The sequence below is a fragment of the Sciurus carolinensis genome, chromosome 2, assembly GCF_902686445.1.
Source record: "Sciurus carolinensis chromosome 2, mSciCar1.2, whole genome shotgun sequence".
Lineage (NCBI taxonomy): Eukaryota > Metazoa > Chordata > Mammalia > Rodentia > Sciuridae > Sciurus > Sciurus carolinensis.
In genome coordinates, this window is record NC_062214.1 from 191,364,726 (window position 1) to 191,390,268 (window position 25,543).

The 25,543-nt window shown below is 51.3% G+C and overlaps 1 long non-coding RNA gene across 1 annotated transcript; it reads left to right on the forward strand.

Annotated features, from left to right (window-relative positions):
- The first annotated feature begins 4,442 nt into the window (after positions 1-4,442).
- Positions 4,443-18,781, forward strand: LOC124971613 (uncharacterized). Its single transcript, XR_007106331.1, has 3 exons — positions 4,443-4,523; positions 17,440-17,580; positions 18,557-18,781. It is a non-coding gene; the product is annotated as an uncharacterized LOC124971613 (long non-coding RNA).
- The last annotated feature ends 6,762 nt before the right edge of the window (positions 18,782-25,543 follow it).

Genomic DNA, 25,543 nt, shown 5'->3' on the forward strand with positions numbered 1-25,543 from the left:
GACACACCCTCCCTGACACGCCCGGGAGCTCTTCATCTTAGGCATCTCTCCATCCAGTCAAGTGGACGATTCAGATGAGCCACCAGTCCTGCTCGGGATCCAACCCATGTTACACCACGGCTGACTGTTGAAATTCACAGAGCAAACCAGGAAGCCCTCTGATGGGAAATCAGTGAGGATCTCTCAGAAAAACAAAGAAGAAAAGAAAATGGAGCCCTAGCAGCTAATGATTAACACATCCGGTCTCTAACACAAAGGAGCCTGGGCCCCCTCGACCCCTCTGCACTGGAGAGCCGACTGTGCCCGCACGCCCGCCTGGCTGAGGGCAGCCCCCACCGTGGCCCTCTGAGTGTGGACTTCTTTCTCTTGATAAATCCGTTCCGTGCCTCACTTCACATTTCTTTTGGCGATGATGTCAAGGACCTCATGGCCTGAGTTGAGGTCCACCTTCCTTTCTGAAGCCCTCCTCAGCACCTGGTGACATCTTAACCTGGGGAAGAACAGATGCTGGACAGTTTCGTCTGCCTTGCTGTGTGGCTTCTGCAGATTCCGGGAGCTGAACTGCTAAAAAGATGTGGTTACCAAAAGCTCTGTCCTTGTCCCCAATGCCAATCCAATAACGAGGACTTGGTTTTAAGAAAAAGGAAAAAGAAGGTTTATTGCTTTGCTAGCAAAGGAGAAACGCAGGGGACTCCTATCCCAGAGGCTGCGATTCTGCCCATCGTGGGGAACAAGGTTTTTTAAAGAGGTGATTCAGAGGCTGCATCCCCGGTGTGCCCTGAGGCGGGTCACAATTCACTCATTAGTTAGGGGGTCTCTTCCATCTTCCCAGCAGCCCCCAAGTCTGAGTCACTGCAAGCCGCAGTGGGTGTGTGCTCAAGGACGTAACTCCGCCTAGGCTGGGTAAGGGTCACTCTGTTTCCCCTGAGATTAGGGAGGGGACGTTAGGGAGAAGGAGGGGCAGCGGCAGAGAAAGGAACGTTACTGTTTTACAAGTAAGTCACGCGGGCAGGGCAGCAAGGCTACGTTCAAAGCATGAAGCGGACCTCTTTACGGAGCCTGCCGCAGTGGGGAAAGCCACCCGGTGAGGCAGGCAGCTCACAACCCTCCCTGCCTCTGTCTGCGCATTTGGCACCTGAGATGGACTGCCCCAGGGGGACTCTGGTGGACACACTGCCTCTGCCTCTGAACAAGATGCTGATGCTCTGTAACAGTCTGGGAAAGCCCACTCCCCTTCCTCAGAGACATATGGAACCAGCGGGTCCTCCTTTCCAACTTGTCCCCTCCTTGGGTTGGAGTCCATCAACCTGGGGGTGGGTCAAGACTGGAGTGGTGTCAGATCACCTGAGCCTGAGGCCAAGTCCAGATGGGCAGTAGCTGTGTGACTTTGGGGGACTCACTTGCCCTCTCTGAGCCTCGGATGCTTCATCTATGGAGTGAGGCTGAGACAACACTCTGACATCCAGGCTTGCTGCACTGGACAACCACAGGAAGAGTGGCCTGCAAGTCTTCCCACAGTGTCAGTGTAACAGGGCTTCACGTGATGCTTTGACTGTATCCCTTGTCACTTTGAAACTTTCGTGGTTTTTCTTTTCCCCAACGTTTCCCCTGATCTTCTTTCCCCTAAACTCCTCCTCCCTGGCCTTCTTTTCCCTGATCTCTCCTCTCTGATCTCATTCTCTCTGAATCACCTTTATAAAAGCCCCTGTTCCCCACGATGGGCGGAATCACAGCCCCAGGACAGAGCCCCCTGCGTTTCCCCTTTGCTAGCACAGCAATAAACCTTTTTCCCTTTCCTCAAAACCGTGTCCTCGTTATTGGATTGGCACCGGGGAAAAGGCCCCAGCTTTCGGCAACGTCGACAGTTCCACAGTCACTCAGGTGGCCACCGGGAGACCTCACGGGACACAGCCCCCCATGGACAAAGCCTCTGTCTGCCGCGGCCAGTCCGCGAAAGGAGAGGAGCACTCACGCCCGGCCGGCCTCTCAGGCCGCGCCCCGGGCTCGGGTCCTCCAGATGCCACCCCGCAGCGCGCCCAGACCCTGCACACTCATTTCAGAATTAGCTGAAGGAATTAATCGCTGTACAAACAGATTTCTCTTGTCAGATGCAATTTATAAATATCAGTTACACAAGGAAGTCGATTAACTGAAACCTCCCGGTTGACTCGCTCGCTCCCTCCTCCACCCCACGACCGCTGGATGTCACTCTTCATAAGAGGCCTGTGGCTGAGGACCTGCGAGAGTTCCCCTTGCCTTTATTAAGGAGATATGATCTGGGTTTGGCAAAACCTTATCAGCGTCAGGCTCCGGCCGTGGACTCATTTTCCTTGAGAAAGAAATGAAACGTTTTTCGGGTTTGTTCATCCACAGCTGCAGCCCCGCTTCTCTCCTGGGTTCCTGCTTAACTCCCGCCTTCTCCTGAGGTCCCCCCCCCCCCCCCGCCGCCCTCTTTGCTGCCACAGCTTGGTCTCCCCAAACGTTCTCATCCTGTTTTCTCATTTCTCCCTCGTGGCTCCTCTTGGGTAGGAATTTAGAGGTGCAGAGAGACTGAAATGCCCACAAACCATTGGAATGCAGAACAAACAACTTCTGCGTGACTCAGCCTGAGTCCCTGCGTCCACGTCCTGCCCGAAGCTTGCCAAATGAGAACGAAACCTCAGGACAACGAGAGGTCAGGAGGAACCTCTCCTTAAGGGGTACACACATGAAGGATTTGAGTGACAGAGAAAGGACCCTAGCCTCATGACAACAGTAAGCGCACACCCCTGGGTGGACATTCAAGATGCCAATGAGACATGCCACCGGGGAGCCAGCAGGATCAGAACATAGAGGGAGGGCATCGCCCACAAGAACAAGGAAGACTGGTGTGAAATTGTGTGGCCCTGCCCTGACTCCATTCTGGGTCGGCTGCTGGCTGCTGTCCCTCTGGGAAAGTTAAGATCCCAGATCAAGATGGCGCAGCTCACTCGCTCGTCCTGAGATTACCTTTCATAGTAAAGCTTCTTCTCTGCTACTCAGACCTGATGCATCCTTAAATTCTTCTCTGTGCTGTGATCAAGAATCTGGAAGGTCTGAGTAGAGGCCTCTGCTCTTGGAGACCTCCTCTGACCCCCGCGTGGTGACATTATTGGTAGGTAACAGACAGGCGTGCGTGGTGGGAACATGCGGGTAAGGGGACAGTTCTATAAACGGGGCCCACTGTGCTGACGCCCACGTGCTTTCTCTACAAAGCAAGTAACGCGGGTCCTGCCTGGCCTAAGCCGCACTATGTGTACACTCCTCAGCACATCACCTGTTACCTGCAGGAGAAATGCAGGCACCCCAGGCTGTTCCCTGCTGAAAAGAACACAAGTAACGTGAAGCAGGAGACTTTCATGAACTTTACAGATTCCAGAACTCAGGGAAACAAGAAATTTAGAAGCAACCCCCAACCATAAAATCCGTAAGGACAAGTTCCAGTCAGAACTGGTCAGCGTGGGTCTAGGTGACCCAGAGTCGCCTTGGATGTTTAGCACGTCACTATAATAGCAAATCTTCCCTCCACGGGGTAAGGTCATGCTAGGGGGGGCTTGGAAGTCTGATGCAATCCTGCTGTCACTCAAGAGCACAGAGATGAACCTGGGCAGGACTCTCTGGAAACTTCCCTGGAACCCCTGGTAACACAGGAGGGCAGGAGGGGCACACCACCCTTCTCCTCTCTGAGAGGGCCCACTCTGTTCCTTGAGAGTGTCCTCTTTTTCCTTTTCTCATCCCTTTTAATAAACTTTTAGTACCTACTCCTTTGAGTGACTTTTGTGAATTCTTTCCAGTGTTATCACAAGAACCAATGATCATGGACATCTGTGGTTGCTCCAGCTCTGCCCTGCTCTGTGGCAATATCCCCTTCTGGGGTACAGGATCATGTACTCATTTGTCATGCCTGGGCTTATTTTCTGTCATACAGTCAGCCCAGGAGAACAGGGGTCCTTGACAGCTTTATTCAGATGAGTCCCTAAGTGCCTTGGACGATGACTGGCCCTCTAGGTGATCAATGAACATTCTTTCATATAAAGACAAGCTACAGGCGTGTTAGAAAAGCCCTGAGCGCTCCGTCTACGACAGCGGGCATTGAACTACTGCTGGAATGGAAGGTTTTGTTGCTTTCCCTGCAACCAAAACTCGGGAGGCAGAAGCCAGAGTGGGAAAACAGGTCGGCCTGAGGAAGACAGGAGATGTTCTGTCTCAGATGTCCGTCTTCAGGGGCAGGAACGGCTTTTATGAAAGGAAGACGGGTACGTGGGAAAAAAGGCAGGAATATTCACGTGTCACTTTAGCTTGGCTGCAATAGCCAGAGAATTATGTGGAGATTGTTGTGATGCTGCTGCTGATATTTGGTATTGGAGGGGTGCTCTACCACTGAGCTACATCCAAGACCTTTTGTTTTGTTTTATTTTTTCCAGACAGAGTCTCCCTAAGTTGTCTACGCTGACCATGAACTTGAGACTCTCCAGCCTCAACCTCCCGAGTCTCTGGGATGACAGGTGGGCCCAGTGAAAATGTTACGATTCTGGTTTTTCAACCCTTGCTGGTGTGAGCCCAGGTTTTGGGGGAGTTTTTCTCAGTTTCCATGCTAAGAATGGAAAAACAGTCTTCCAGGAAATTGGGAAGCAAAAATAATTCTCTAAAAAAAAAGTCTCCTTTATCCTCCTAAGGGATGGATTTTGGTGTTTTCTCCTACCAACTTCTGAGTTCTGGTTGAGCAGAGGGAAGCAGAACCTTGGGTTCAGGTTCTAATACCAGCCAGTGGGAGGCAAAGAGAGGAAGTCTTGTTTATTGAGAGTTCTCTGTGGGCAGCTCTCTGCACAAGGGATCTTTGTCATTTAATTTTCACAATGGTCCCTACAAATTAAGTGACCATTCTATTTTCACAGAAGGAAATGGCTGCCCAGAGAGGTCAAGCCCTTTGCCTAAGGTCACAGAACTGATGAAAAGTGAGTCCAGGTTCCAAAACCAGGGCTGACTCTAAAGCTCCAGGTGTTGCCACATATGTGAAAAAGTGTGCAGGGACTTCAAAGAAAGCTTCCTGGAGGAGGCGACATTCACTCCAACTTGAAAACAGGGCACTCACCTGCCCAAACACAGAGAATGGGCTCAGAGACAAGAGGTACGGGAAAAAAAAAAGTGAGGCTTTAGTGACAGTCGGGTCCTGCAAGGCTGAGCGTCTGGGCAGCAGGCACACCCAGGGCAGTTACAATCAACACGCGGTCCTCCAGAGCACGGGTCCGTCCCTGGCTCCTCGCTGGCTGGCACTGGGGGTGCACCGTCTTCCCCAGCGTCACCTAGGTTTTACTGACTCCTTTCGGGTTATTTAAAGAAATACACCTTTAGTTGTTCCCACCTCCCCCTGTTCTCTGGTGGCAGGAAAGCCTTGGCCTGGGTGCCTCTCAGCACCTAGGCGGGGTCAGGTGGGCCTCCTGCTGGTCAAGGGGCGGCACAGTCTCCACGCTCTGGTGCTGCTTGTGACCTTCCATTCTGCTCCCCCTGCAGGGGGAGCCCCGGTCGGCTCAAGGCTAAACACTGTGTTCTGAGAAGCAACCCCTGGGCTTCCTGTTCTCCCGCGGGATCAAGCACAGGAATGCTGATGATGTCCCTGCCAGGAGGAAGGGGGCGCTCCACTCCAGGGAGGGGGCTGTTCCGGGAGGGGCGGCAGCCAGGACGAGAAGGTTGGAAGGCTGGGACTCAGGTTCAAGGCTGGCCCCGTCTGGAACAGTGCGGGTTTGCAAAGCTATCACATGCGCTGGTGGAAGAGGTGTCGCGCTCCGGAAAGTCCTGAAAATAGCCAGAACTCAGCATTTCCCTGCTTCACATCCCCTCCAATGAGGCAGATCCAAGATGTCCTGAAACAAAATGGAATTACCTTTGAGGCTTAAGGGCCGAAGAGGATTAAAAATCCCATTCAGGCAGAAGTCAGTCTGCTGCCAAAACATTAGAAAAAGAAGAGGACCCTGGATTCTACTTGGGACTAGACGGCCCCGATGATCACGTATGCCTAGTTTTAAGAACTCCAAGGCAGGTGGCATGAAGATTTTAGAGGAAACCGAGGCTCCAAATGTTTAAGTTTTCTTCCCAAAGTCACAGGCTTTGGGAGGTGGACAGGGCATTGCTACCAAGAGCTCATTTTAGATCACGGTAGCCTGCCCTTTCAGGAAGGCACTGAAATGGTCCCCAGGAGCTCAATTTGTCAGCTGGAAGCCTCCTGTGGTGCTGAGCAGGCGCTGGGGCTGGGGCTCTGTGCTTTCCTGGTTCTTGGTCTGTCAGGGAAAGCAGAGGCCGGGAAGCAGCATTTGCAAAGCTGGAAATGTACACTCAAGTCACCCTGCGGGAGTCAGTCAGCCTCGGTGACCCTCTGACCCTGCTCCCAGCAAGGGGCTAGGCTGGCTCTAGGAACAGGAAGGAGAGTAAGACAGCCCTGCCCTCAGCAGTTCCGGCGTAGAAGGAATATCAGACCCTCAGAAAGGTGACGGAGCAGAGCCAGCTTCAAACCCACCTGCCGACAGGCAGGCAGCGCTTAGTGGTGTTTATGGGATAGAAAAGCCAGGAAGGTGGAGGCTGGAGGCTGGGGCGAGGGCGCTGGAGGCCAACAGCGGTAAGCGCAGGGCTGCGCGCATGCCTAGTCAGCCACACTCGTAGGAGGCCGTGTCAGGGTGCCCTGGGGGCTGGGTGTAGACCCTAGGACTGCACCCATCAGACCCCTGCACAGCCCAAAGTGAAAGACCGGTGGTTTCAACTGGCTTAAATAAAAGTGGCCTCCAAGTTCCTAGACACTGACCTCGGCAGCCACTGCCTTCCCGAGCCGTGTTGTCTACAGCAAACCTCATGGGAGCATCGTGCTGGGCCACCGCGAGCATCGCTAGGCCACTGGACCTCTAACGCTGGCGGTGAAAGCAAGTGAAGCCAGAGGGTTTACTCAGGGTTCCCCTCAAGGTCACGTCCAGGCAGGGGCGTGGCGTCCACATCCTCTGAGGTGAGGGGTAAGGCTTCTAGGACATCAGAGGCTTTGAAGGTGCTCTCCAGCACCCTGGTTTTTGCTGATATTTCAAAGGACCCATCAAGGCAGCAGGTTGGTTTCTTTCTGTCTGGTGCACGGGGCTGTCCAGTACAGATGACTGTCCCCGGGATGTGTGCAGAAGGCTGGAGGATGAGCTCATGCAGAGACTCCCCAGCTCGCAACTGCCCTCCCCCACTTCTCAGGGACCATGACAGGTAGAAAGCGTTTTCCTTACTCCTTGGTGAGCATCTACCAGGGAAGCTCTCCTTCAAGCGGCAGATGGCGCTCGGCTCTGTCCATGTCTCCCCCTGGACAGTGGGAGGAGAGGTGGCACTGGTGGAAGAAGTGCATGGGGCAGGCAGAACAGTGGGTGCCTATTAGGGTCTCAGTCTGCAGCTGGGACTTTCACCCCCATTCCATTGATCCACATGAATCACATCACCAAAGTCACGGGCATCAGAGTGGGGGGGTCACCCAGGATGAGCCATTCCAAGGACAGGGAGGGAGGAAAAGTCAGGAAGTGCACTCTACCGTGGAATATGGAAAGAAAGCAGCGTGGAACCCTTTGTCAGGAAGTCCCACCCACCATTCATGAGCACAGCTGGACCGCTGCTGGCTTCCCCTCAAGGGAGCCTGCCCCTGTCAAGAGCCAAGGAAGGGCAGCTCCAAGTGCAAGCTTATATAGGAACCTGGGTCTCTAAGGAGAGAAGAAGGAGGGCTGAACTGGGCACACCCACCTCCCCCTCCCCACAGGAGAGTTCAGAGTGAACCAAGGATTGGCAGAAGGTGGTGAGTGCAACCCTCATTGTGGTCCCTTCAAATGGAAACATGGAGAGCAGAAAGAAGGTTCTCCCCAGACACCACACGTGCCATTTACCTAGGCACCCAGTTCCCCACAGCCTACCGGGGTGGATGTGCTCTGTCCTTGGAAGGACGGTACCCTGGAGGCTGCTCTCTGTGTTGAAGGAAATGAGGATCGTGTTCATTTATCCACCCAACATTCGTCTATTGAACATTTGTTACTTTCCAGACTATCAAAACTGTTGGAGATCTTGGTGGGCGACAGGTCACTTGCCTGGGAACACCCCACCTTGCCCATGTCAGTACCCTGAAGTGTACCACCATCCCTCAGCTGAAATTTCTCTTGTCTTAGGCATTTTGAAAGCCTCTAAGATGGTTTCACTTTTAGGTATTTATTTATATTTTTATTTTCAATTGACAAATAAAGATTGAATATATTCATGGTATACAACCTGATGTTTTGAAATATGTATGCATTGTGGAATGGCTGAATCCAGCTAATTAACATCATCATTGCTTTACATACTTAGCTTTATTTTTTAATGATGAGAACATTTAAAATCTACTCTCAGTAATTTTTCAAGTACCTGTTATCTTGTCATTAGCTGTAGTTAATGTCTGACACTTGAAGAGATAACTTGAACTTTATTCTTGCTGTCTAAATGAAATTTTGAATCCATTGACCAATGTCTCCTTTGTCACTTCTTAAATTATTTGTGTATAAGTACTTTACTATGATTATCTATGCTTTTTAATCACTATGCATATGAAGGATTCTTGCAAAGAGATAAAACCATAAAAACTTTTCAGTTGTAATGACATTTTTCTGAACCCTAAATTGAATGATTAATAAAATCGATTTACTGTTGTGGTTAATTAATAACTATTAATTCACTTTAATTTTGGATTCTTCCAAAATTGGAGCTATCTTTTTTGTTTCTTTAAGGTCTCGAACATTTAATTTTGGACCCTTGAAGATTTAGCTGGCCTCGGACACTAGTCTTATTTAGCCCTACATGGTGAGATAGCACTGAGCCCATTCAAGATGCTGCAGATAGGAGGACAGAAAAGGGCAGGCTTTTGGCTTCTGGAAACTCTCAGTTTATAGGGCAAAACAGGGATGTAAAAATAGAAATCACAGCAGTGTGAGAGATGCACTCATTGGAATGCGTCCAGGGCTTACTGGCACAAGAAAAGGAAGGGGCAGCCATGGCCAGGGCTCTGTGGAGGCCAGGGTGGTTGATGAGGACCTGGATGGGACGCGTCTGCTCTGAGGATGGCCAGGGGCGAGCAGGGGTGAGGGGAGGACAGAAGGGAGACCAGCAAGAGAATTCCAAGTTTAGGAAAGAATTTGAGGGTAGGTGAAAAGCTTGAAGGGACCCATTTGGAAATCGTGGAGTCATTCCTTGTGGCTGGGGCATAGAACGGGAGGTGCGAGACGCGGGCATGAGGCAGAGCGGCCGTGAGGGGTGCCATCTTTGTACCTGGGTGCCCAGGCGCCCTCCTCGGGCACCTTGGTAGAAACTCTAGAATGCTTTCTCTATTGAAACGGGGATTATTGCTCCTGTACCACTGATTCTGGCTTCTTTGTAAAAGTTTTACTAATAGGTTAACATCTTGCTCCTTCATTTCTTTTAAACTTTATATGTTGTAAACATCCCTCAGTGTGTAAGACACAAAAGGTCAGATGGAGGACTTGTTTTTAGCTCCTTCCCGTGTCTCTGGGTAAATGCAGTGGGGACCTGTCTACTTTCACAGACAGAGCAATGGCTGCGATCTTGCCTCTTTCTCCTTCATAGCCAGGGATTTCTTAACATTTTCTTCCCTTTGTCTTTTCAACTGGAAGTGACCTAGGAATTACAACAGAAATTAACTCTTTCACAACTCCAGTGGCCAGAAGTCTGAGATCAGTGTGTGGTAGGGCCACGTCTGCTCTGAAGTTTCTAGGTGAGGATTTTCCTTGCCCCTTCCAGCTTTGGTGGCTCTTGGCAATCCTTGATGTCCCTGGGGTGGTAGCTGCCTGACTCTAATCTCTGCCTCCATGGTCACATGGCTTTCTTCTCTGTATCCCCTCTAATCTCTGCCTCCATGGTCACATGGCTTTCTTCTCTGTATCCCCTCTTCCTATAACCCATCGGCCCTAGGAATAGGGCCCAACTCGATGCATTATGACCTCATCTTAACTAATTATATCTAGAAGATCCTATTTCCAAATACGGTCATATCCCAAGGTTCCAAGAGACATAAATTTTGGAGGCCACTGTTCAACCCATGGCAATCTCCTTTCTTTGATTTTCTGCTCGGCCAGTTCTGTCTTTAGTGCCCTGGGTATGGATTTCATTTTGGGGATCACATTCAAGTTTTCTCACCAGCTTTCATTACCTCGGCCACCCTTTCCTCTCAGCCTGCTCTCCTGGAGGCTAGGATTGTCACCTGAAGCACCTTGATCCTATTGCACCAAGCTCACATCTTCTGAGACACCTTACAAGGGATTCCTAGCAGAGTCCTTCTATCTAATGGAGAGAACAATTTTTAGTGTAGCTCCTTTCTCCTGAAGATTCCCTGCATGGTCACATGTCTCTGTGGTGGATTTTCCATGGGTCCTAGGGTGTTCTTCTGCCTCTGTTGACTCATTCCTTAAGAGACAGGTTCCTCTTGTCCTGGCCCTACATTTGCCTAAAGGGCCCCATATGGATCACTGTAGGTTGAATGCTAGGGCAGCTGAAGTTGAAAGGCTGGCAACACACCTGACCTCACTCAGTTCCCAACATCCCACCAGCATCCACTGCTGTGACTCTGCTGTGCTGAGCAAGAGCCTCTCCTGTCCTCTCACTTCTTCAGGTAGACTGATTGCATGGGTAGTGGCCTCCATCCAGACCAGCCTAATCAGTACTCCCCAGGGAGATTTGCATGAGAATAAATGCCTATAGATGCCTGGGTCTCATCTCTGTAGGTCTGAATTAGGAAGTCTGGGAGGGACCCAAAGATCTGCTTGTAACAACTCTGCCAAGGATTCCAGTGCATGGCCGGGTTTGGAATCACTGTACCTTAATGTCTGTTTTCCCCATAGGACTGTGAGCTCCTGAAGGGAATCAAGTGCTTAGAACTTTCCTCTCTACCAGGCTGGCATAAGTACTTCATGTGTATTTACTGCTCACACCAAGCCTGCGAAAGTACTATAGTTAGTAGAATTATCCCCATTTTACAGTGGGGGAAATGAATGCACGTAGCTGGTAAGATTCAGAGCCAGGATCTGAATAGGTAGCCTTAAATAATATGCGTCCTCTCTGTGACAGCAGAGGCTGCGTTGGAATTGCTAATTATGGAAGTGTCTGTCTCTAGCAACTCACTGAATTATGAAGAAATGATCCCGGCTTCCGGATGCCTGGCTAACCTACATCAGCCCTGTGGACATAGGGTTGATGGTCAGAACGTCTGCACTTCAAAATGCTGCTGACTTGGGCCGCGGAGCGGGGCTCAAAGGAAATCTTGACTGGAAGATGGGCCAGTGTGCCATATCCCAGGAGGACATGACGAGGCTCCTGACAGCACACATTTATGGAACTGGGGGACACAAGAGCAAAAGGCCATGAATGGGTCAGCAGAGATGGCATGTGAGCTGGCTGGCCAGTCTGGAGACCAGAACAGCCTATGATTGAGTTGTGCATGCTTCCCTGGGCAGTGTGTGTGGCCAGGGCTAGACAGAACAGGCCTTGTGACTGGGCAAGTATCAGAGATTTTCCAAGTTCTAGTCTCCTCACCTGAAAAGTCAAAGAATATCTGTTGGTTCTTCTCTTATCCCATTTGTCAAACACTTTGATTGATTCCTTTATTTATTTATTTTTTTAGCAATATTGAGAAATTTTATTTTCACATAGGTTCATATGAGGGTTCATTGTAGGAGAGACCTACAATGCTTAGATAAGGCACTGTGGCATGCACAGATTTGGGAAGGCAGGGTTGTGGGTGGGCAGGGGAGGAGGGGAAGTGTTTCTTTGTAGCACAGGAAGTGAGTGGGAGGAAGAGAGGAAAGGGGAGGAGCCTGTGAGAAGAAGACAGCCAATACTCTTGTGACCCTCTGTGGTCCTGCTTCCCATCAACAGCATCACACTTCAATAACATCTGGAAATGTTTGAGATGGTGGGAACTTTATGGAAACTGAACCTGAGGCTGGGCTGCAAGGAAGGAAGCAGGAAGTAAAGTAGGCAGGGAGAGGATGAGGAGGAAGTCAGAGTCACCAGTCAACTGAACCCTCTGAAATCATGGGGCAGGCTGGACCTTCACAGTATTGGGGAAGTGGGTGTTGGGTCAGATTCACTGGAATTTTGAGGGACAGGAGGTCCCATTGATGACAGTTAAGCTCAAGTGTTATATAAAGTCTTCCTTATGTGCAAACTAAATTTCTGTAATTACTACAAGGGGATTCAAACCCCTCACAGTTTAAGGCAGTAACTCTTGAGCTTTTAGGAATTCCAATGCTCAGGCTGCAACTTATATCAGTTTCATCAGAGTCATGGGGTCGGGTGGGGCACACATAGGTGACTTTTAAAATTGCTTAGGTAAGTCCAATGTGCAGTTACTCCTGTGAACCAGTAACACAATTTAGGCTTTGCAGGACAGCCAGACCCTGTCACAGCTACTTAAGCCCATTGTTGCAGCATGAAAGCAGACATGGACAACATGTAAAAGCATGTGTGTGACTCTGTTCTGATAAAACTTTATTGACAGAATCAGACAAAGGGTCAACTTTGGCCTACAGTTGTGGTTTGCCAGCCCTTGGTCTAAAATATGGTGTAAAAATGAAGCATTTAAAATAAGGGGAATAGAGCTCCTTCCAAAGGGCAAATGGCATAATGGTGCTAGTAGATGCTGCCCACTGGGAGTCCCCGCTTAGCCACAAAGAGCCTGTGTGACTTGGGCAAGTTTTTTGTATCTCCATTTCTTATCAGGACAATGGAGATAACAGAGGTAACTCTACAGGGTTTTTGAGGATTGAGAGCAATGGATTTAAGAAGCTAGGTGGTATAAAATGGGCACATAGTAAAATCCTCAAAAGGTTTGGTAATTTCCAATATTTTGGGGGGGTTGTTATTTTTGCAAAGGAAGAGGACCAGCTCACTGTTAACAGGCCTCTCCAGTATATGCTCTTCGACGAGATGCTGATTTGGTTTTAAGTGTCCCATCTATAGCAACAAGGAAAATGGCTTCTGTGGAGATAACTTTTACTTCTGACCAAGTTATTTAATTATCAAGGAGTAATTAGCAAGTTAATTAAGGTCTCACACTCTCCTCATTTTGAGCATCCCCACAAAGAATGAACCTTAACAAGAAAAACTCAGAAACAATACAAATCTCCAGCCAATAAAATTTTTTTATTTTTTTGCCGACATTATGATATGAACAATGATCATTCATTTCCTGAAAGGTCCTTCCTGCGGCCAGTGAACCCCTCAGGTATGTAAGAATGGACCTAAGACTTGATAGGTTCTGTGACTTGGAGATTTATCTTGGTATCTCTCTACCCTCAAGAGTGTAGATTAAGCCAAGCAACCTCTCCAGTGGACCATCAGCAACATCGTACCTTCCAGATGGTTCCAAGAAAATCAACATCATTCCTGGTGCTGTTTTTAATCACTGATCAATATTTATGATTCCTCTCTGGTCTTCAGGGGTGGGTATCAGTTCCTAGTGATGGGCTGGCCTCTCAGAGTTAGGGAAAGAGGCACGTTCTTGTAGCTCACCCATCCCGCCTTGTCTCTCCTGCACTTGGACTTTCTCCCCTGCGGCCCAAGTCCTATCTAGTCCATTCCCTTCTTATTTTGCAATGCTGTGAACCCAAGACTTCACAGATGCTAGGTGAGACTCCTCCACTGAGCCACTCCCAGCTTCTCTGTTCTTGGAGAGAGAAGCCAAGCAGGAAGCAAATGTTCCCCACGTCTTGTCTGAGCTGCTTGGCAGGCAGGAGCAGTGTCCCTCATGTCATGCTGACGGTTCTTCAAGGGCAAGAGAATCAGGCCATCTTCCAAGAAGTTGTCAGAGGAGAAGAAGAAGGTGCATGGGAAAATGCGTGCCCTCTGGAATCAGGCTTCAGCTCTGACCAGGTGATTTCCTGGTGGACTAATGATGGGTCTGGGTTGAGCAGTTTCCTCTTGCAAGCTGAGCATCGTAACTCCAAGGCCAGGGACTGTGGGCTGGAGACAGTGTGCTTCTCCACATTAGATGCCAGCACGGTGGCCCGAAGAGTGGTGTGTTAGTCTGTCTTGTGTTGCTGTAAGAAGTATCTGACATAGTTTATTTAGCTCAGTTTCAGAGGCTGAAGGACTTAAACAACAGGGCAGGACTCTGGTGAGGGCCACTCCCAGGCTGTGTCACACCATGGCAGATGGCAATGGTGGGAACGCTTATGGGAACAAGAGATCACATGAACAAATGAGCCAGGGCACCAGCAGGACAGCCAGACCCTGTCACGGCTATGTAAGTCCATGGTTGTAGCAAGTAAGGAGTAAGTAGGAGTAAGTCCTCTGGAGGACTCCTGCTGGGTTGCTTGAGAACCAACCCATCCTTGCCTGCGCAGCGCCCTCAATTGACCTCAGGACTTCCCACTGGGCCCCCTGTTACCAGTTCTACATCAGCACCCCGATACTACCGCCCTGGGGATAGAGACTACAACCTGTGGACCCTGGGGGACAGCTCACATCCTAACCCTGAACAGATTTATTGATCCCTCAATTTCCCCCTTCACCACAGGCCCAGGGCACTCACGGGCATGTGTGCGGCTGGAGAACAGGGGGAGTCTTAGTCTGCTTGGGTTGCTGTAACACAACAGCACAGACTGGGTGGCTTATGAGCAACAGAAATTTATCACTCAAGGTTCTGGGAGATGCCCAAATCAAGGCCCTGTCAGGATCCATGTCCAGTGAGGATCTGCTTTTTGTTTATGCACTGCTATCTTTTTCTCTGTCCTCACGTGGCAGAAAGGATGAGAAAGTACTATCCATGTTCCTGAAAATGACAGGCTTGTGTTATTCTTTGTGGCTGAGTAAAACTCCATTGTGTATATATACACACGTATCTTACATTTTCTGTACCCATTCTTCAGTTGGCGGACGCCTGGGCAGGTTCTGTGATTTGGCTGTTGTGAATTGTGCTGCTATCAGCATGGGCACACGTCACTGTAGTATGCAGACTTTAATCCTGTGTGTGCGTACGTGTGTGTGTGCGTACATTTGTATGTGTATATATAATACATCACGTTTTTGTTTATCCATTCCTCCTTGGATGCTCCCATGTTTTGGCCATTGTGACTAATGCGGCTGTGAATATGGGTGTGCAAATAGCCGCTCTGGTCCCTGCCTGCAGGTCTTCTGAGTGCACACCTTCAAGGGCCACTGCTGGGTGACAAGGTCATTCTAGTTTTGATTTTTCGAGGCCCGCCATTCTGTTTCCCACGATGGCTGCGCCATGTTGAAGAGGTGCTGTTCTTCCTGTGTTCTGATTGGCAGGTGCAGGGGTGGGTCCTGGGAATTATCTTGGGTCTTAAATCATGCTTTTTCGTGAGTCCACCCCTTTCTGGCACAGGGTAGAGAAGAAACTCAGCACACAATTGCGTCTTCCCTCTGGACTGTCCTTGCGCATCCATGCAGTAGTGTGGTAGAGATTCCACTCCCAAGATGGAGCCCCACTTCCCCGCCGACAGGTCACATGGAAACACCTGAGCGGCCTCTGCTCCTCAGCACTGCACCTAAAAATGGCCAACGCCTGCCATTGCTTAGGCAATTCTCTGGTTCCTTCCTGCTCCTTCTTTTTTGAAGAAAGAACATCTCCTTGGAGGCCCTGAGCACTGCTTTGGGAATGAGCACGTCCTGGTTGGTTTAACTCCCAGGGTGACGTGGACACTCCGAGACTCAGTTTCCCCATTCAGAAAACCAGAGGACTGCCACAGAGCAGGGATGGCCCCTTCTTCCTCGCCATCGCTCTTTGTTTTCTGCCCTTAGAGGCCATGGTTTTGAAAGATGTTCTCTGTCTGAGCTGATTTAATAACATCAGCTTTTCCATGTTTTATTAAAGACATCCATAACTTCCAACCAGAGCCTCTGATCATAGTATAAGCAAATTGAGCCGATGTCATTTCATGCAAGAAATACCAACAGCCTCTTCTCCGTTGGAGTGCAGTGTTCCCTCTGCAATTTAAACACACGGAAAATCATTCTCAGATTTTCATTACCACTCCCGGGGAACCAGGCTCAGGACCCCTGGAGATCTGATGCTTAGAACCAGTTCCGAAATTCTGAGAAACACAAAGATTGTAGACTTGGGGTCAGAACCTGAGTTTTTAAAATTTTATTTCAATTCTACTGATGAATCTGGTGTGACCTTGGACAGTGTGAAAAAGAAGTACTCAGATTCTATGCAGGTCCTCCCTTCAGAAGGCAGAGTTCAGCTCCTCCCCGCCTGAGGGCGGAGCCCACATGGGGACCCTACAGACAGAACGGTGGGAGTGCTTCCCACAGGAGGACTTAACAGAACGGCACTTTCTTCTCCTCTGGAGTCCCTGGCTCTGCGGGAGGACAGCTGCCCCATGATGTGAGGACACTCTAGCAGCCCCTGGAGGGGGCTCTGGGGTGAGGGACTGAATCTGTGAGCAGTTGTCTTGGAAGCGTATGTATTAGTTTTCTATTGCTGCTGCAACAAATTACCTCACAACATCACAAAGTCACCTCGGGTCCCGCAGGTGAGAGGCCCAGCGGGGCCTCACGGGGTGGTGTTCATTCCTGGAAGCTGAGTCTGTTTCCTTGCCCTCTGCCCCTGAGGAGTTGCCCACGTTCCTTGGTTTGAGGTCCCTTCGTCTGCAGAACCAACATCACACCTTATGACTGCCTCTGTGGCCACGCCTTTCTCTGACCGTTCTGCTTTCCTCTTGTTATTTAGGAACTCCATGATCTCATTGACTTCACCTGCATAATCCAGGATACTGTCCCTACCTGCATATTGGCAACCTTAAATCCACCTGCACCATGAATCCCCTTTACCATGCAACCCAACATACTCCAGGCCCAGGGTGCAGGGTGTGGCCTGCGTGCCACCGTGAGCCATTACTCTGCTGCCACTGAAGTGGATCCTCCAGCCCCAGCCAAGCTCTCAGGTGGCTGTGGCTCCTATCAACACACTGCCGAAAACCTCTGAACCAGAACTCCCAGCTAAGCCTTTTCCTTATTTCTGACCCACAGAAACTGTGAGACAACACACGTTTGTTATTCTAAGGGCTACATGTTAGCGTAATTTGTTATGCAACAATAGATACTCAGTACATGCGGGTTAATTAACCTTTCGTAGCCTCTCACATTTATAAAACAGGGATAGTCATTGCAGGACCGTGGAACGATTAAGTCAACACATGGAAAATATCTGTCCGTCAGCACATGCTTGGTGAATACGTGCAAGCTATTTTTTTTCTTAATTTCCCACAAGGTGACCCCAGTAGTGGCAGAAACGAAGGGGTGGGTTGAATCCACAGTCGCCAATCTCCAACAGCCTGTCTGTCATTCAGTGTCAGGACAGGTGCCCAAACCGGATTTCTGACCAATCTCCTCTCCTAAACCCTTTTACAGGGTCATTCTGATGGCTGATGCCCTGGAGGCACTTCTGGGAATACTTCAAACTCCAGGGCACAGGGATTGAAGACCACCGACAGGCTCCACTTACAAGTCACCTTCCATGAGAGTAGAGTGAAACAGACATTATGACCTCAGGTACACGTACAACTGCATGACTGATGTGATCCTGTAATATGTATAATCAGAAAAGCGAGAGATGACACTCCATTTATGTATGATCCATCAAAATGTATAAATTCATTTACTGTCATGGACAACTAAATTAGAAATAAAATTAAAAAATTAAAAAAAGAATTCACCTTCCTAACTACAGAATGAGCATGTCGCCCCACTCCTGTGGAATGCTCAGAGGTGTTTAGGGGGTGTGGTGTGGTCTAGTAGGTGAGAGAAGGGTAGAGAAGAAATATCTGCTTTGGAACTTAGGTAGGTAGGAGGTCTGATCCACAGCTCACTAGACCTATCTTCTTGAGGGGATTAAAATGATTTTTTGGTTTCCTCTGAGTCTTGACAACTTAAGATATTAACACATTACCAGGACTGGAAATATTTGAAAATTGAATACCATTATAAAAAAATGGTTCCTTTGTCCCAAAAAAGTGGTTGTAAATTTAGGAGAGACATTTCAGAAGATTAGCGAGGGCGTGGGTGTGGATTTATCTGCATGAAAAAATGAATGTGCCATCTTAAGTGCTTTCTAAAGTTTGGCACTGCCAGGAGAAGTGATTTGCTTATAGAAAATACACAAGGTATAGCCAGGTGCTGGGCCATGGCAGACAGAGGCGGAACCCAGGAACGCCGGGCTGAGATGGGAGGGGAGCTGTGGATGGGTGGAGGAGGAAGCCAGAGTGATCCAAGATGGCAGACTCAGCAACTGGAGGGAGCGCTCCGCCGTCAGCTGATGGAGGGGAAGGCCAGAGCGGGCAGCCCCCGAGGTGCCCAGCGAGAGCAGGGAAGAGTAATGCCAGGGCTCAGGCTGAGCAGAGGATTCAGGGACCTCATGTACATGTACGACTGCATGACTGATGTGATCTAAGTGTTTGCCCCCAGAATCCACGTGTTAGAAACTTGTTCCTTAAGGTCATATGTTAACATTTTGGGGGGTCTTTTGCAGGTAATCAGGTCTCGAGGGATCTACCTTCATGAATGAATTAATCCAGTCACAGATTAACGGGTTACTAAGGGAATGCCTCTATTGTCAAAGCAAGCTGTCTCTGACACATCTGCCCACTCGATGCCCTCCGTCAGGCAACGATCCAGCAGAAGGGCCCTCACCAGAGGCTGAGCAGATGCCGGGACCCTACTCTGGGACTGCCCCTCTCCAGAACTGTGACCCAAATAAACCTATATTCCTGATAAATTTCTCAGCCTGTGGCATTTAGTTATAACAACCAAAAATGAACTAAGTCACCATAAGAAAGGCCAAGGTGAGCTTGTGGGACCTTGAGGCTGGGACCAGGCCCAGGAAAGAGGATGGGAGGGATAGGAGGGGAGATGTGCCTGAGGTGGACTCTTCAGGGCTTTTCTTAATTTGTCCTTTCAGTTTGACATTTTCTGAGCATCGCTGTGTCTGAGGCCCGGGATGGGCCAGCAGAGTGGTCAGCATTGTAGCATACCCCTGCTGATGTCCATGTCCACATCCCTGCCATCTGAGCATGTTACGTCACAGGGCCCAGGGGATTAAGGTTGCAAATGCAACTAAGGCTACTAATCAGCTGATCTGCTTCTTCAACTAAAGCTTTTCCTGGATCATCTGGGTGGCCCGATCATCTCAAGGATCCTTCAGTGCAGTTAGAGAAAGAGCAAGGTGAAGGAAGGGGTGCCGTGTGAGGACTCAGCTCACAGCAGCTGACTCTGAGGGTGGAGGTAGGGCCCGGAGCCAAGGAACGTGGGCGGCCTCTAAAAGCTGGAAAAGGCAAGGAGTGGACTCCCTTTCAGGGCCTCCAGAAAGTTCCAGCCTGCAGAGACCTTGATTTTAGCTCGGTGAGACCCGCGTTGGACTTTGAGCCTACATTATTGTAAGATAATGAATTTATGTTGCTCTAAGTCACACACTGTGTGGTGATTCGTTCCAGCAGCTACAGGAGACTCGTAAGGAGGGGACGATGTGTTTTAAGTTTCACACCTATGTCGTTCCTGATTCTTATCATGGGGTGCAGCTCACTAGAGATTTGTGGAGTGAATGAGTGAGACATTGGGACAGTGAGGCAGACGAGTCGGGCTCTTCGATATCTGTGGGGTGAATGAACGAAATGTCAAGAAGATGGTGGTGTGGGGCAGGAGGCTTAGACCCACGGAGCAAGCAGCAGCAGGCAGTGCACCACGGGGCCCTGCTTCTGCCTTGCTCTGTGAGTCACAGGCCTGCTGTCAGTGGGACCACTCTGAAGGGGAGGGGCCTGCAGGAGGCCTGTCATGATCCTCTCGGAACCTGTGGGAGGCTGGGGAGGGAGGCCAGGCTGCAGAGGGAGAGCTTCCGGTGGTGTGGTTGCAGCAGAGGGGGCTCTGAATGGCTCCTCAGAGTCCTACGAGTCGAGGCAAAGGTCTGGGCACCCCTTGCCTCCGTGCCCTTGGCCCTGCTGCCCACCTTGATTGTTCCCACGCTGGGCAAAGGGCAGGGCCGTAGAAGAGGCCGGCCCCTTGTGGAGGATGCTTCCTGGTGGGGGCAGCGAGGGTGCTCATGGTGAGCTGTCAGTCTCCAGCACTCCTGGCAGCCAGGGTGAGGGTCCTGAGGAGGGTCTGGGCACTGTCCCATGGCATCCATGGGGAGGTGGGGGAAGGGAGCAGGGAGGAGCTCAAGACCAGGCGCCCGGATGCTGGGACTGAAGGAGCAGCGGGAGGAGGGTGCTCCAGGCAGGCGAAACAGGCCATCCAGGTGTGGAGGTGGTGAAGGATTAGGTCCCGCAAATCCTGCAGAGTGTCAGGAGGGGTTGGGCCCTGGGGATCAGGGGGCTGGGCGGGCGAGCAGTGCCCACGTGGTGGAGGGGCTTGCAGGGGCGTGGCCTTCATCCCTGGGTGTGGACACGGTGGGTAGGATTGGGGTCTTGAGAGATTCCCTCCGGTGGCTCCAGTGGGGCACTGATCAAGGTGGAAGAGGATGTGGGGCCAGGTGAGGGTGAGGGACTGCAGCTGCCTGACTCAGCAACTGCAGCAGAGGGTCAGGGGACCGTGGCCAAGGCCCCAGGCAAAGCTCATCCCAGAAGTCCCCTCACAGCAGGTGTGCTGGGGGCAGGTGGGACAGGGGCCTCTGCATCTTGTGAGCTGGGTGGTCCCATGCAAACAGGGGAGGGGTGGGGAGAGCTCCAGGGAACAGCCAGGACGGGTGGACCATTACAGGGACAGGTTTCCCTCCCTTCGTCCTGGGGCGGCAATGATGAAGAACCCTGAGGTTGAGGGCAGCGTCCAGGAGGTCAGCAGAGGGCTGCACTAGGGGCTGAGCCTCCGCTCCAGGCGGGGGACCCAGGGCAGTCAAAGGGATTAGAGCCACATGGGGCTGGGGAGTTTGGGGCATGGGAGGCAAAGCCAGGGTCTGGGGCAAAACTCTGCTATTTTGACCCCCAAAACGTCATGACTCTGCTACTTTGACCTCACCGTGAGCAAGAACCCATTTGAACTGGAGAGACAGAAGGACGGCTAAAGAAAGCCACCTGGCAGAGGCCAGGTAGATGAACAAGTGATCAGCGAGCCCGAGATTTCTTCTACAGCCACACAGTAAGCCACGCTCTGCCCTGGCCACACTCGAGGCTGCACGGTCCCCTGCGCCCCAGACGGAGTGATGCTGCCTGTCTGGACGCAAGTCGCTGCCTGTGAAAGGTCTACATCCACCGATGGGAGCGGGGAGGTGGGCACAGCTCCCACGGACGGCGTGCGAAGGCCTGGCAACTGGACGGAGCTCGAGCCCCAGGTAGATCTTGACCCAAAGTCATGATTCCCATGATTTTGATTCCAAAGCTCCTAGGTATAAACTGAGATAGGCCATCCCTGAGGTCACCATTGGAAGGCCACCCTGGCCATTGGGTCCAAGCAGAAGGGTCAGCGCGTCCTGACAACAGGAACAACCTGAGCTTTAATTTGGAGCAGAGCATGGTGCTATACCGGGCCCTTCTGGGGTTCAGCAGAGAAAAGGCCACTGCGATCTCTGTCCTGTGCTCTTGGAGGATGCAGAGCAGTATTGTGTCTGGGACCAGGCTGGGGATGGTGGGCGTCGGATGAACAGAGAAAAATGAACAGGAACAAGAAAGAGTCCAATGGTGCTGTTGTGTGGGTGTCTACCTTAAATAAGGGTGGACAGGGAAATAGAGGGGTGTGCCTGAGGGAGGGAGGTGACTATGCATGCAATAATGTATGGAAAGAGGTTTTGACCCGGCAGCAAGTGCAAAGGCCCTGAGGTGGAGACACTCTCTGGGTATGAGGTCACACCAGGAGACCAGAGTGGTGCGAGCAGAGGAGCAGAAGAAGAAATGGGTGCAGAGGGGAGAAGGGTGAGCCCAGGTGGAGCTTGTGATGACCTTGGCTTTTAGTCTAGGACGGGAACCCACTGGGTAGTTCTGAGCAGAAAAACAGTAGGGAGGATGTGACTCTGGTTCTCAAAGGATCACTTGGCTTCTGTCAGAGATGAAACGGAGGAAGCCACTGCGGAGACAAGAGCACAGCCAGGTGCAGAGGATGGAGGCCTGTCCCAGCTGGGGAGAGGGGCAAGCGTGGGAGGTCAGGTTCTGCATCTGTTTGGAGGCAGAGACCGTGAGATTTGGTAATGGGCGTGGATACAGATGTGGAAGGAGGCGTCAAGGCCGATGAGCCTTGGGTCCTGAGCGCCTGGAGTGTCACGGTATCGCAGAGCAGGGCTGGTGAGTGGACCTCAGAAGCTCGGCTCTGCAGGCTCGCTCTGTGAGGCTCAGTGGACGTCCGGATGGAGAGGGAGCGGGGTGGACCCAGAGCCTGGCCCGCGGGGGAGGGCCCAGGCCGGCGGCAGGAGCTCGATGAGGCTACCGGAAGCCAGGGCAGCGGGCGGAGCTGAGCCTCACGTCCAGGCTGCTCTCCAGTGTCCTGGGCGGCAAGAGGTCAGAATTAGCAAAGGAGACCAAGAAGGAGCAGCGGGCGAGCAGAAGAATCAGGAAGGCTGGGTCCCCGATGGTGACCGTGTCTCAAGGGCAGAGTGGCCCACTGAGTCCAATGCCGTGGAATCGTCAAGCGGGGGATGGTGCGGTTGCTGGTGGTCATGGGACGTTGATGAAAGCAGTTTGGGAGGGTAGCAGAGGGACTCAGAGGAGCGCATTGCTCCAGTGCAGAGCGTTGCTTTGTCACACGAAGCTTGGTGGCACTGAGCGATGACAATCGCTTTGTTGTCTGTCCTGGTTTCCGCGAGGCGAGGGTTCAGCTGTGCAGTGTCACCTGGACCCGTGTGGCAGGAGCTGGAGTGGCGTGGGGCGGGCCGGCTGTGTCTCTTGCTCTCCGTGGAGTCCCGGGCTCTTTTGTTTTGACGTGGGCTCATTGGCTTCCTTGTGGTGTGGTGGCCTCAGGGTGGTCAGCCAGCTAAGGGGGCGTACTCCAGTGACCAAGGTAGACGCCCAGTGCCCGTTTCCTCCTCTCAGCCAAAGAGGGACATAGACCCACCTCTCTGTGGGAGGAGGTCAGTGACCCGGCAGACATATTTCTAAACTTCTCCAAGAACTCCATCCAAGAGATTTGATTTGAAATCTAAAGGAACAAAGGGGCCACAGCTGGAGAGAAACAGGGCGAAGCATGGGTTCTTTTTCAAGTGAAGTCACGCCACGGTGATCGTGACCCTCTGGTGTAAGTCTCAGGAAGGTACCTGTGACATAGTGCAGGTTAGGGATGGATAGATAACCTCATGTCCATCACGGAGGGAAGAGCCCATGTCACCATCAGGACCCTGAGTCCTCACACCTGCAGGCTGGAGAACACAGGAGAACATTAGTCCCACATCTGCCTTAGCAGTGAGGAAAGAGCCCCTGCAGGTCAAGACTTGCCCAGGATGCTGCAGGGAGAGAGAGGCAGGGCCAGGACAGCTCTCTGTCCTCAGACTTCTGGCCGGAGTCCCTGCACAGGCTCCGGCCTTCCTCTGCAGGTTTCTGTGAGGCCCCCTGCAGACCTGGGCAGTGAACCAGGCTTGTTGCAAACCTAAGGCCTGTGTGAGAGGGGCTCTCTCTGGGGAGCAGGTGGTCTCCAGCATTGCTGGATAAGAAGAGTGGGCCCGGGAGCAGCAGAGACAGGTACTGTGACATTTTAATCTCCTAATGGCACTGGACGTCCCCAGTGAGCGCTTCAGCTTTTGAATTTAAATAGGAAAGAGAGAGGAGCCAAAGAATTCTAGGTCATTTGAGAGGCAGCCCAGCGCCAAGCAAACTTCAGAGCTCATCATAGAGAAGGGAGGGAGGGAGGGCCCGAGGCCTGGGGGAGCCTCCCCAGGGTGAGTGCGAGAGGAGCCAGGTGCCGCGGCTCAGCACAAACCTGGCTGCAACTGCTGTTGGCTCTCATTAGCACCCACGCAGCCCACGTGCTGGGTTCTGTTGAAGCCATTTGACAGATGAGGAAACTGAGGCTCGGAGATGTTAAAGCTTCACTGCTCAAAGTGGAACCGAGGCTCAGGGAAGGGCAGGGGTCATGGGTGACCCGGACACCCAGGGAGGGCGTCTTGCTACATGTATCACCCAGGAGCGTGTGGGAAACGCAGAACCCCTGGCCCTGCTGAATCAGATCTGCATCTTAACAAGACCCCCAAGGCGGGGGGTCTCCTGAAAACCAGAGGGAGATCAGCAGAGGAAAGGGACCGGGAGGGAGGGGGAAAGAAGAAATACTGGGGTAAGATACTGGCCAAATTTTATTGTTATTTTGTGTGGATGTATGAACATGTAACAATAAATCCCACCATTATGAACCACTATAATGCACCGATAAAAAATATGGAAAAAGAAAAAAAATACACCGCACCCAAGAATCCCCCGGGGGCGAGTCCCCGTATGTTAGAGCAGAGGAGCACCAGGCTGCAGACTCAGGAAGTTCCCCAGCCGGGGAGGGGCGGTCCCACAAAGCACCAAGGTCTGTGGAACTCGGGGCAAAAGTTCTTCCCCACAAACCCACTAACTAACTTGGAAAAACACAAATTGGATCATATCCTTCTGGGGATCCCCATGGCCTTCAGACCAACAGCACCCCAACATGGCATTCAAGGTCACAGAGAGGGCAGGTGACTTGTCCATGGTCACACAGCTGGCATCTCCTCCCAGAAGCAAGAGGCTCCTGGGGCATGGGCACTTCAGACTCACTGTCCTGAAACTGGATGGGGAGAGGAGGGGGCAGGAGGGCTGTGTGCAACCAAAACCAGACTTCTGGAACAGTCTACGACTACTGAGGAGCCAGAATGAGGGTCAAAAGTCAGCGGGGGAGATAGTCAGCTGCAGGAAGCGGAGAAGCGGGTGCAGAAAGGGAGAGAAGTGTCTGAAGCTTTTAATCCCATTGTCTGGGCTTGCACAGAGTTAGTCTCCCAGGAACACCACTGAAACTTTTCAAAAGTCAAATGTTGCTAAGTGCCGTCAGCGGGAGATGCGGCGGGCAGGCAGGAGGCTGCGGACAGCTGCCAGTCACGGCACACAGTTATCTCTGTGACCCGCAGTGACAGCCTTGCCCGCCCCATCTGACAGATGAGGCCATAGAACACACCTCCCCTGAGTCACCTGGTCAGCAACGGTGGCGGCGGCAGCTTCTGAGACCTTTTTCATTTCTTGGGCTTTTTTGAAGTGTTTTTATAAACCACATTGTCTGGGAAAATCTTTAATTTTTCTGTACACTGGGAGGCTTCTTAAAGGGAAAAAAAATGCTGATTTAAGAAATACTGTATTTTTTTTGAAATACAAAATTCGTCTTGTGGATGTAAGAGATGCTTTTGTGGGCAGGTGAAGATCCTGGCACTCACTAGCAGATAGACCCCACGCCCCCACAGAACCGTGTCCATGGCTTCTACCTGGAGTCCTGGTGTGGCTCACTGAACTTAGGGTCTGTGTTAGAGTATCTGAGAACAATTTAGAGGAAGAAAAATTTATCCTGGCTTACGGTTTCATAAATCCCAGTTCAGCCTGTCCAGTGC